The sequence below is a fragment of the Dermacentor variabilis genome, chromosome 5, assembly GCF_050947875.1.
Source record: "Dermacentor variabilis isolate Ectoservices chromosome 5, ASM5094787v1, whole genome shotgun sequence".
NCBI classification, from domain to species: Eukaryota; Metazoa; Arthropoda; class Arachnida; order Ixodida; family Ixodidae; genus Dermacentor; species Dermacentor variabilis.
Window position 1 is genome coordinate 83,851,409 of NC_134572.1, and position 8,984 is coordinate 83,860,392.

General features: G+C 44.3%; 1 long non-coding RNA gene across 1 annotated transcript; it reads right to left on the minus strand.

The window, feature by feature from the left end:
• Positions 1 to 987: 987 nt before the first annotated feature.
• On the minus strand, positions 988 to 6,890 carry LOC142581920 (uncharacterized). Its single transcript, XR_012828320.1, has 3 exons — positions 6,640 to 6,890; positions 5,410 to 5,597; positions 988 to 1,124 (listed from the first exon to the last, which is right to left on the minus strand). It is a non-coding gene; the product is annotated as an uncharacterized LOC142581920 (long non-coding RNA).
• Between the last annotated feature and the right edge of the window lie 2,094 nt (positions 6,891 to 8,984).

Consider the following 8,984-nt stretch of genomic DNA (forward strand, 5'->3'; position numbering starts at 1 on the left):
TAGAGTTCGCGTGCCAGCGGTGTTATTCGCAATTTGACATAGATAAAGCTTTTTAGGGATGTTATCTAGTTGGCGATCACCTGTTGCTGGACTTCGGTGGCGACATTGTAGAGAAAAGACCGATCCGCCGGATAAAGACTCGCTGAAAACATCATGTCCTGCCAGATAAGGATTCCCAGCTCGTCGGCGAGGCTATAGAAGTAATCCGTTTCGTACACGCCGCCACCCCAAACGCGAAGCATGTTCATGTTCGCCTCCTGCAAAGAATGGGTGCAAACAGCGGGTCTCATTGTGTATTTTTGCCTGTCCATTGAGCGTACGCAATACATTTGACTTCTCTGAAGTGCTTTCATTTTATTACCAAGCACAGCCGCCGCCAATGGTGCTCTTTTTAACCACCGGGAAGTGGGATCGCTATGGGAGATTGTGCAAACTCCAAGTTTCGAGGCAAGGGGACTCGCTGAGGTGGCTACATTCAGTGGAGAGCTCGGCAATATTTTGCTTAAGAGAAAGTATAGACTCAAGAACGGTGCCATGGTTTCATCAAAAAAACTCAGATTTCCATAAACATCGTCCTAGTTTTTTTTTTTTCTTGTGGGAGCAGCGGTGTCTGTGCATAGACCCGCGTAATGTGCAAACACGACTGCGCAGACGCCTCCCGCTGTCACGCGGTGAATTTTTACTTCATCGTTTCAAGCTCTTACAATACTTACAACATTCATCAGCTGCATATGACACTGCAGGTAAAAAGATATCTATATATTGCAAAACCCAAGAAGACAGAGACGAGAACACGTAGAGACGACATCAGCGCCCCTGGGATCCTACTCTTTCTTGTCTGTTTTTGTTTAGCACTGTAGACGCAACTTTCTGACTAGCCTAGTACTCTATTTTCGTTCGGGAAGCAATATTGCAGTAGCTATGAACACAAATAACGTTCTTGATTTTCGAAACATTTCAGTATAATGTTTCCAAAGTTACCTTGACAGAAAGCAGCAGCGCCCTGACGTACTCGTTTGTGATTCTCTCCGGAAATATATCTGGTGGCACCCAGTTGCTGCCTTTAGCATATACGGGGACGTCATTAACCACGAAGCCGAAAGCAGTCGCAGTGTCAAAGTCCTCTGCAACGCAAATGCAATTGAACGCAAAAGAAACAAGTTCTGTGTTGTCTTGCAAACTCTACTGGATATACAGTTCTTCATAACCAACACGTCTGCGTTTCCTTCGCAACATCATGGTTTTAGCCAGACGCATAAACAGCATGCAAGACTAGCAAAATTTAATGATCAGTTTAGTACGATATTATTTTCTATCGTTATCGCACACCGTGCACGTATGCTTTCGAAGTACTATAGGGTGATCATCTTTGAAGCAGGTTTAAAGTGCTCGAGCGCTTGAATAAAAAATGAATCCTTATGTGTTATGTGAAAAAAAGAACATCCATATGATTATGAGGCACGCCGTAGTGGGGGACTCGAGAATAATTTTGACCACCTGGCTTTTTTTAACGTGCACCCATGCACAGCACAAGGACGTTCTTGCATTTCGCCCCCATCAAAATGCGGCCGCCGCGGGCGGGATGTAAACCCGCGCCCTCGAACGCAGCAGTGCAATGCCAAAGCTACTACACCTCCACGACGGCGAGCACTTGAATACTAATGAGCAGGTGTTTTGTCTAGGAATGGATGACCCTATGCGCGCCTATACAACGATTGTTTGGTTCATGCATTGGCTCTTAATTATTCATCTATGACCACTGGTGCAGCTGTAGGGCTTTATAGTATCGTCTGTCGTGGCTGGCCCCAAATTTGAAACTGTTCTCGGTTGTCTTATTAATTGCGTGGTGCACAGACGTGTACCTTAACTGCCATGTATCTACAAACGTCAAATAAATAAATCTCACCGTCACATCATGATTCTCAATTCATTGGCTGTCGTGCCCTTGAAGGTACGCTTGTTTTCGATTCTGTAGTTGCCACAATTTCTCCTCCGGCACTGTCACTTAATTTGTTAGGTGGATTGACGTGCAGACGGCCGTCAAACGATTTCACGTAAAAATGACTTTTTAATTTTGTACGGTGGTTAGATGCCACTGCCAGAGCTTGCTATGAGGTTCGAGGATGTGACGCGTAACGTCACGCGAAACTTCGTGATGAAATGGGGCGTGTGACATCATGAACCGACGTCACAATTAGTCACACTTGCTACATGTGGTAGTATCCAATATACCGTACGCTGCTAAAGCCTTATTCTTAATTTTAATATATGTATCAGAAGAAAACGTGCTCGCACAGTTTTGTAACGCCGGCCTAAAGGTGTACGGTTATAGCGCAAGATAACGCATACAAATTCTTTGAGTTAGCCAATAGCAATACGACTGCACATACCAAAATACACAATAATCAAAATCAGCACTAAACCGCTGTCCTCTGTTTGGTCATAAGAAGTACAATGTCTACTACGACATGAGAGCGGAAACATAATTCTTCAGAAAACATTAAAGAAGCATCAGAAAGGGTGCTCTACTTAGTAGCGTTTGCTTATCAAGATCTGTAGCCGAAAATAATGACTGACGATTAAAAGCTATATCATGGCTTAGCGAGAACTTTAACTTGGGATGATCTCATTATGGTGTGACGTTCTTTTTATTTTCCCAAAACTCAGCATGCTTTTTGTTTTTATTTCCATCCGTGAAGTTGTATTTTTTTGGTGAATATGTGCTTTCAGATAAACTTTCACTGGCTTCTTTCGTGGATCATTTCTTGTGTCGAGCTTCGCCATTTCTTTTTCGGTTTGTCAGTAAGTGCGCAGTTCTCTAATTTTGTTGTCGCTGAAGCGTGCTCTAAAACTGCAGATCGTCCTACTGCGATTTCACCAAACAGGAATAGAATTTAGTGCATTTGGCATTGCAAAGCAAATGTTGCGAGATTTGTAACAATAAGTGGATATAGAACACGAATGCTCAAAGAAAAAAATAATTAAAAGGTAAATACGATTATGTGTCACCATTAGTGAAATTTCTCAGTTCAATCAATAGAGGGGATGCAGAGCGAAGAGTAGGGTAGGTGTTCTAGTACAGCGAAGGATAAATTGGTTCCAAGAACTCACGCACTATCAATGCAGAGCACGCAGGGGCATTTTTCGCGGTGCTTAATCCAGTGCCCCTCTTTTGTCAAATTTCGTCGCACGCGGCGTACTCTATTTCTCAGACGCTTCAGGATCTACACGTAAAAAGCTTCATTGATAGCTCGACCTTCTGGCACAAGTTTGTGGTTCACAATTGCACGGCAATAAAAAAGAAAATGCGTTAAACATGACTAATTTTTTCTTTATATTTTATGGCCTTTTTTGGGGGGCAGGGAGTGGGGGACTCTGTTTATTTTTATTTTCCTACTTTTTGCTCTATACGTCGTGTTTGTAAATCCAAGTTTCGCCATCGGTGACATACCACCATTTGCAAGAATTCATCGCTGTCGTTTGGCGTTTTCTAATTAATGCGACATTCTTTTCGTCGCAGCTTCTGCTCAGGAGTGTGCAGTTCTTCCTTTTCATTTCATATGTATTCAATGAGAGCTCGGTCCATCCACAACGTATCCAAACGAAATGCTTCTGATGTCATTATAACAGCCCTTCAACGGTCACTGAGCACAAGAGAACGCACATGATCGATGTTTTATCTTCGCACGAAGTCGAGGGCCGTCCTGATCTTACACCGTCCTTCGTGTTTCCACGGCCCGAAAGTGCTAGAGCCACTTGGACACAGCTATTTCCTTGAGCGCGTCCTTCCCATAGACCTTTCGTAACATTCGATGAATTCGTGCACCTTCTTGCTCATTTTCATAGGAAACTTGATATTGATTTTTGTTCCGTCATTTCGTAGATCTTCACTTAGACAGAGTAATTAAAATTGGTTGCACAAGAAGTGCACGCAGAAAATACTCTCTCGTCATGCAGCACTCTGGCTTGTACGAGGTGCCAACCGGGTCCTTTCAAAGGGAGAGAGCGTAGCCGCTGCACCCTCTCCCACTAACTTGCTGACTCACTGCATGAACTTTTGTGACAGACTTCATATGACCCACAGCAAGTACAAACTAGGCCAAAAACAACCCCCGCAGCGGCAGGGGAAGCACTGTCTATGCTCTGTGTTAAATTTGCGTTCGTGCATCTTTTCAGTTCAAACTGTGTCCTTTCGAAAAAAAACTAAACAAAATAATCTCAGTGCCCTTCCACTCTGAGAAGAATTATGACCAGCGAAGCTGTGTATCTAGGCCCCTTAATTGCGAACTGCACCTCCGCCGCGGGTTGGGCCGGTATTGCACTATCTTCCGGATCGGCCCATGTATGTGGAGGGCTTAACGCTTGCTTCACCTCCGCGTCAGGTAGGCCCGGCATTGTGATTCGTGATTGGCCCACGTATGGGGAGTGCTTAACGCTTGCGTCATTTCCACTGCGGGTGGGCCTGGCATTGCACTATCTCTGAGATCGGCCCAAGTATGGGGAGTTTTTTGCTTACAATGACACGAAAATTTCCTTGGACGATAGAGGTATACAGCTTCGCTGTAAAAACAACGGCTTGCTTTTCTTTGTTATTTTTTAGTTTAAACGGCAAACGTTGAACCGTTAGATATAATGCGTATACTTAATAAATATCTAACAGAGAATTGAGGAAAATAGACTGTAATCACTTCTATGACACCCACTCTTGAAATACTTGTCCTTTGTAAATATAAAATCAGCAGACGAGGTTCTCGGTGTTAGTGGTCATGTACAGATTGATGAAAAAGAAATGCTATGCCTTGACTGATTAAAAAATGTTTGTAGTTGCTGTCCAGCACGGCCCGCACGAGCGACAACAAAAAATCTTACGGATCACGTCCTCGTTCAGCTGAACTGTTCGAAACCCGATCCGGATGCTCTTCTCGAATGGTTCGTCGTCTACGGAAGCTGATATTTTGAGCGTGTACAAACTTTGCGGACCATAACCGACTGGCCACCAGCGAAGAATAGTGATGTCCTGCGTTTAAAAAAAAACTATCAGTACTTAGAGTTAGTGTACAATGAAGCAATTAAGAAATATACCTTTAGTGTCTTCCCTAAGATGATCTCGATGTCGTCGAATTTTACAAAACAAAAATCAGGCGTACCACAATTAGGAGCTTGTCAAAAATATTTGTGCTATTCATTTTAACCCATAAACTTTTAAGCCTTGCTGTTCTTTTGCTTATAATATGTTAAATATACGCCGGAAACCATGAATGGTTTGTTCCTTAGCGAACCGCTCTAGCGTGGAAGGAACTGTGACTGCAGGGCTTTTTTGCCAGCTGTACAAAAATATGGCCCGCTCACAACACAATGAGCCCTGTTCTTTAAAAAGGTAGATAAAAATACAAGATTTAAGAAGCTTACCTCCGGCATTGGGACAAGTAGTTCGAGCTTGCTATCCGGTTGCATCGACGGCTGAAATGTAACGGACTCCATGCCCAGAAAAACATCCTCCAAAGTCATCCAGACTGTTCCAATCCGTGGCTTAGTACTTGAAGACTTGTAACAGAGGGTAACATTGAGAGCCCATCTGTCGGTACGGTGTTCCTGCTCTGAAAAAAGCGAGCAGGTTGCATACACCTCAAGTCACATTGATTTGTAGTGTGAGGCTAGTGGGCGACTGAGTGCGTATTCTACATCTATCGAAGGAAGCAGACTGCATCGGAGTAGATTAGATTTGCTGCAGTATAAGCAGTCAGTCTGTGTTAGTTTTTCACTCTGCAGGGCTACGCGAAGCTACTCTTTTTTTCAGTGAACGCGAAGCATATGAACATATATTATAAATCACTATCGCTATCTTATCAAACACCGACGCTATCTTATCAATCGCCATCCTCCAAATATCGAACCAAGTGCCGTACGGAAACAATAACCAGCGCACCGAAAACACCGACCCAGGTTCTCACAAGAAAAACAGGCCTATAGAAGCATCAGCCCACTTAAACTGTACATGTTCTTAGGCCTTCAGTCACCTGGGAAGACTACGTCAAAAAAGAAAAGGAACGTGTGTGTAATCGCCTTGCGTCCCCTATCGCATTGAGTGCCGATCGCCTCATAAGCAGCTGAGCGTGAGAGAAGTGACAACCCTTCCCGTGGAAAAACCATGACCAGAGGGAATCTTTCTTATACAATCTGTTGCGAACCAATTTATTGTGCTCCAGTGCTTGCGACGCGTGTGATAGCAGTGCAGTAGTACTGCTGGAATCGTCAGCGTAACGAAAATTTAATTCAGGCACAGTACTTTGAGAGATGCTCCTCTAGGGTGAACACGGGCACATCGATGAACCCGATTCGGCCAGCAAGTGTTTTCGTACTCAGGAGTAGCAGTAACGGTTAGTAACCGAAGCTGGCACCAAGAATTATTGACGTTGATGATCACAGCACTAAAGCAGTGATGCCACAGATGTCAGCGTTACATATACCCTTCGTGTTAAGCAAGCCTGTCACCAGCAGTGACATAGCTATCAATAATTCTTACAACAAAGCAGCTCTATAGAAACGTGGAGAAAATTACGATGAGTGCTTTTGTGGTGAGCGAAACGCCGCGGTATTTCTATTTCACGACACGGGTAATGTGTAAAAGTATACGCTTACTAAGAGAAATCGTTTCCACTAATACATCGCGGATGACGACGCCATTGGTCCCTTCCAGCTGGATAGGCTTCCTGATGACAAAAGAGAAGAACCAGTTACGTTTTGAACATTGTAAGCATCACTTGCTGCTTTCAGGAATGATTTTGGAAACGCTGTCAAGAGAGTTTGGTAGGATACTGCTTTTGTGTCAGTGACAGTATTAGACTGATAACACGTCGCAGTACTATATATGCAAAATACTCTTGGTCGAGGTCGACCCAAGGATGGCTCTGTCGTGTAAAGTTAACGACTGTTGAATTTTAATGTTCTGATAAGTTGTGCTGACAAACAGGTCGTGGGAGCTTAAAATATTCTCAGGTCCTGGTATCATCGCAAGAAAACAATCACAAGCAAAGCAGCATAATGTAGCCATATAGGAAACTTTTATCCGCAACGCTATATTTCTTTTGTTCCAGTAGATGCGCTTGATTAAAACAAGGGGAGGGGGCTTCGCCATATTGCGACGCAATGATCTAACAGCTGGCCATACCAACAAGGGCCTCACTTCGAATATTCTAGCACGTTTCTACCACGTATGGAGAAGGAGGGCCTTAAAACCGGAAAAGCCGCAGCCTCATCGGAGAGTGCTAAATGCATCTTTATCTTAAACTCATATTGTCTCACCGTGAAAAGTTGAGTTTGTATTATTTTTGTCAGTCTTTTGTGGAGTGCTTAAAAGCGCTGCTCCAATAGAGATAAATACTGGTGGCTTTTGGGTCAGGCCAGCTTTCTAATAGGCAGAAAAAGGAGAGTGGTATACAAGATAGCCGTCGGAACGGTTCTATATTAAACGTATGACTATATGTTGTAACTACCCGCCGTGGTTGCTCAGTGGCTATGGTGTTAAGCTGCTGAGCACGAGGTTGCGGGATCGAATCCAGGCCACGGCGGGCGCATTTCGATGGGGGCGAAATGCGAAAACACCCGTATACTTAGATTTAGGTGCACGTTAAAGAACCCCAGGTGGTCGAAATTTTCGGAGTCCCCCACTGCGGCGTGCCTCATAATCAGAAAGTGGTTTTGGCACGTAAAACCCCATAATATAATTTTTTTAATGTGTTAACTGAGTGAGAGAACTAGAGGGTGCTGCTATATTTTTCTGCCGACAAATGAATGACATTATGACTTGAGTAGAAAACAATATCCCACCCAAATGTGGAATAGGTGATGAGCGACGCCTCTTTTGATGCTTATCTAAATGTTATCGCTTCACTAGTGCCGTCTTCTTCCCTAATATGTATCTAAACGCTCCTTGCTCAATGCACGCTCTGGTCCCATTTTGTTCACGTCCACAGTCGGCCGTTTCTGTGGCCGACTTTATCAATTTTCTGCAGCAGGCTTCGATATTATGTTGCCGAGTTTGCTTCTGGCCTCTTGTTCTGCTTATACTATTGGGGCACCTGCTCCGTGGCATATGCACATTCTGGGGGATTGGCCAAGAATGTTCACATACCCGGTGTCACATGCCCAATTGCCCGTAGCCAGTGGCACAAGTCAACCCAGTGACCCACGTTGTATAACATAGGCAAGCCAGCTACCAACAGTCAGCACGCGCAAGCTGGGGACATGCACTAGTGGCAAAGAAAGCTTAGCTTTGAAAAGTAACGCCCTGTCCCTCGGATGTACTATCGAGCTCGATATGAATTATAACACGAGCATCCGTTTATTTTTATTTTGTTGTTGTTGTTGTTGTTGTTGTTGTTGTTGTTGTGTGTGTGTGTGTGTGTGCGTGCGTGCGTGCGTGCGTGTGCATGCGGGTGCTGACGCACACGCACACCCACGCACGCACACACACAAGCGCGCGCACACGCACACACAGAAACGCACTCGCAGGCACTCACGTATACGTGCACACACACGCACGCACGCACACGCACGCACGCACACGCACGCACGCACACGCACACGCACGCACATACGCACGCACACGCACACAGGTACACAAAAATGCAGTCGGCCGACACTAAGGTATTCTGTAGAGAATTGGTGGTCTATACACGATGGTTTATGTAAACCAGACGCGATGTCGACTGTCTTTAAATGGACGTTAAACGCTTAAAAAGTATTCCTTGTATCAACAAATAGGACCAATGTTCTTTCCAAGCGTAGCGCGGTACGTTCTTCATTGCGTGCTTCAATGTGAATACAAATATTTTCTCAAGGGGCCAGGAATATAGGTACCTGCCAGACAGAAGCTTGAAAAGCACTTCATTAAGAAACATTGGCTAACGCCGGTCACTTGTCTTTCATATCAGTGAATCTTTGTCAATCAAATAAATTGCCATGAAATAAAAAAAATTACGCGA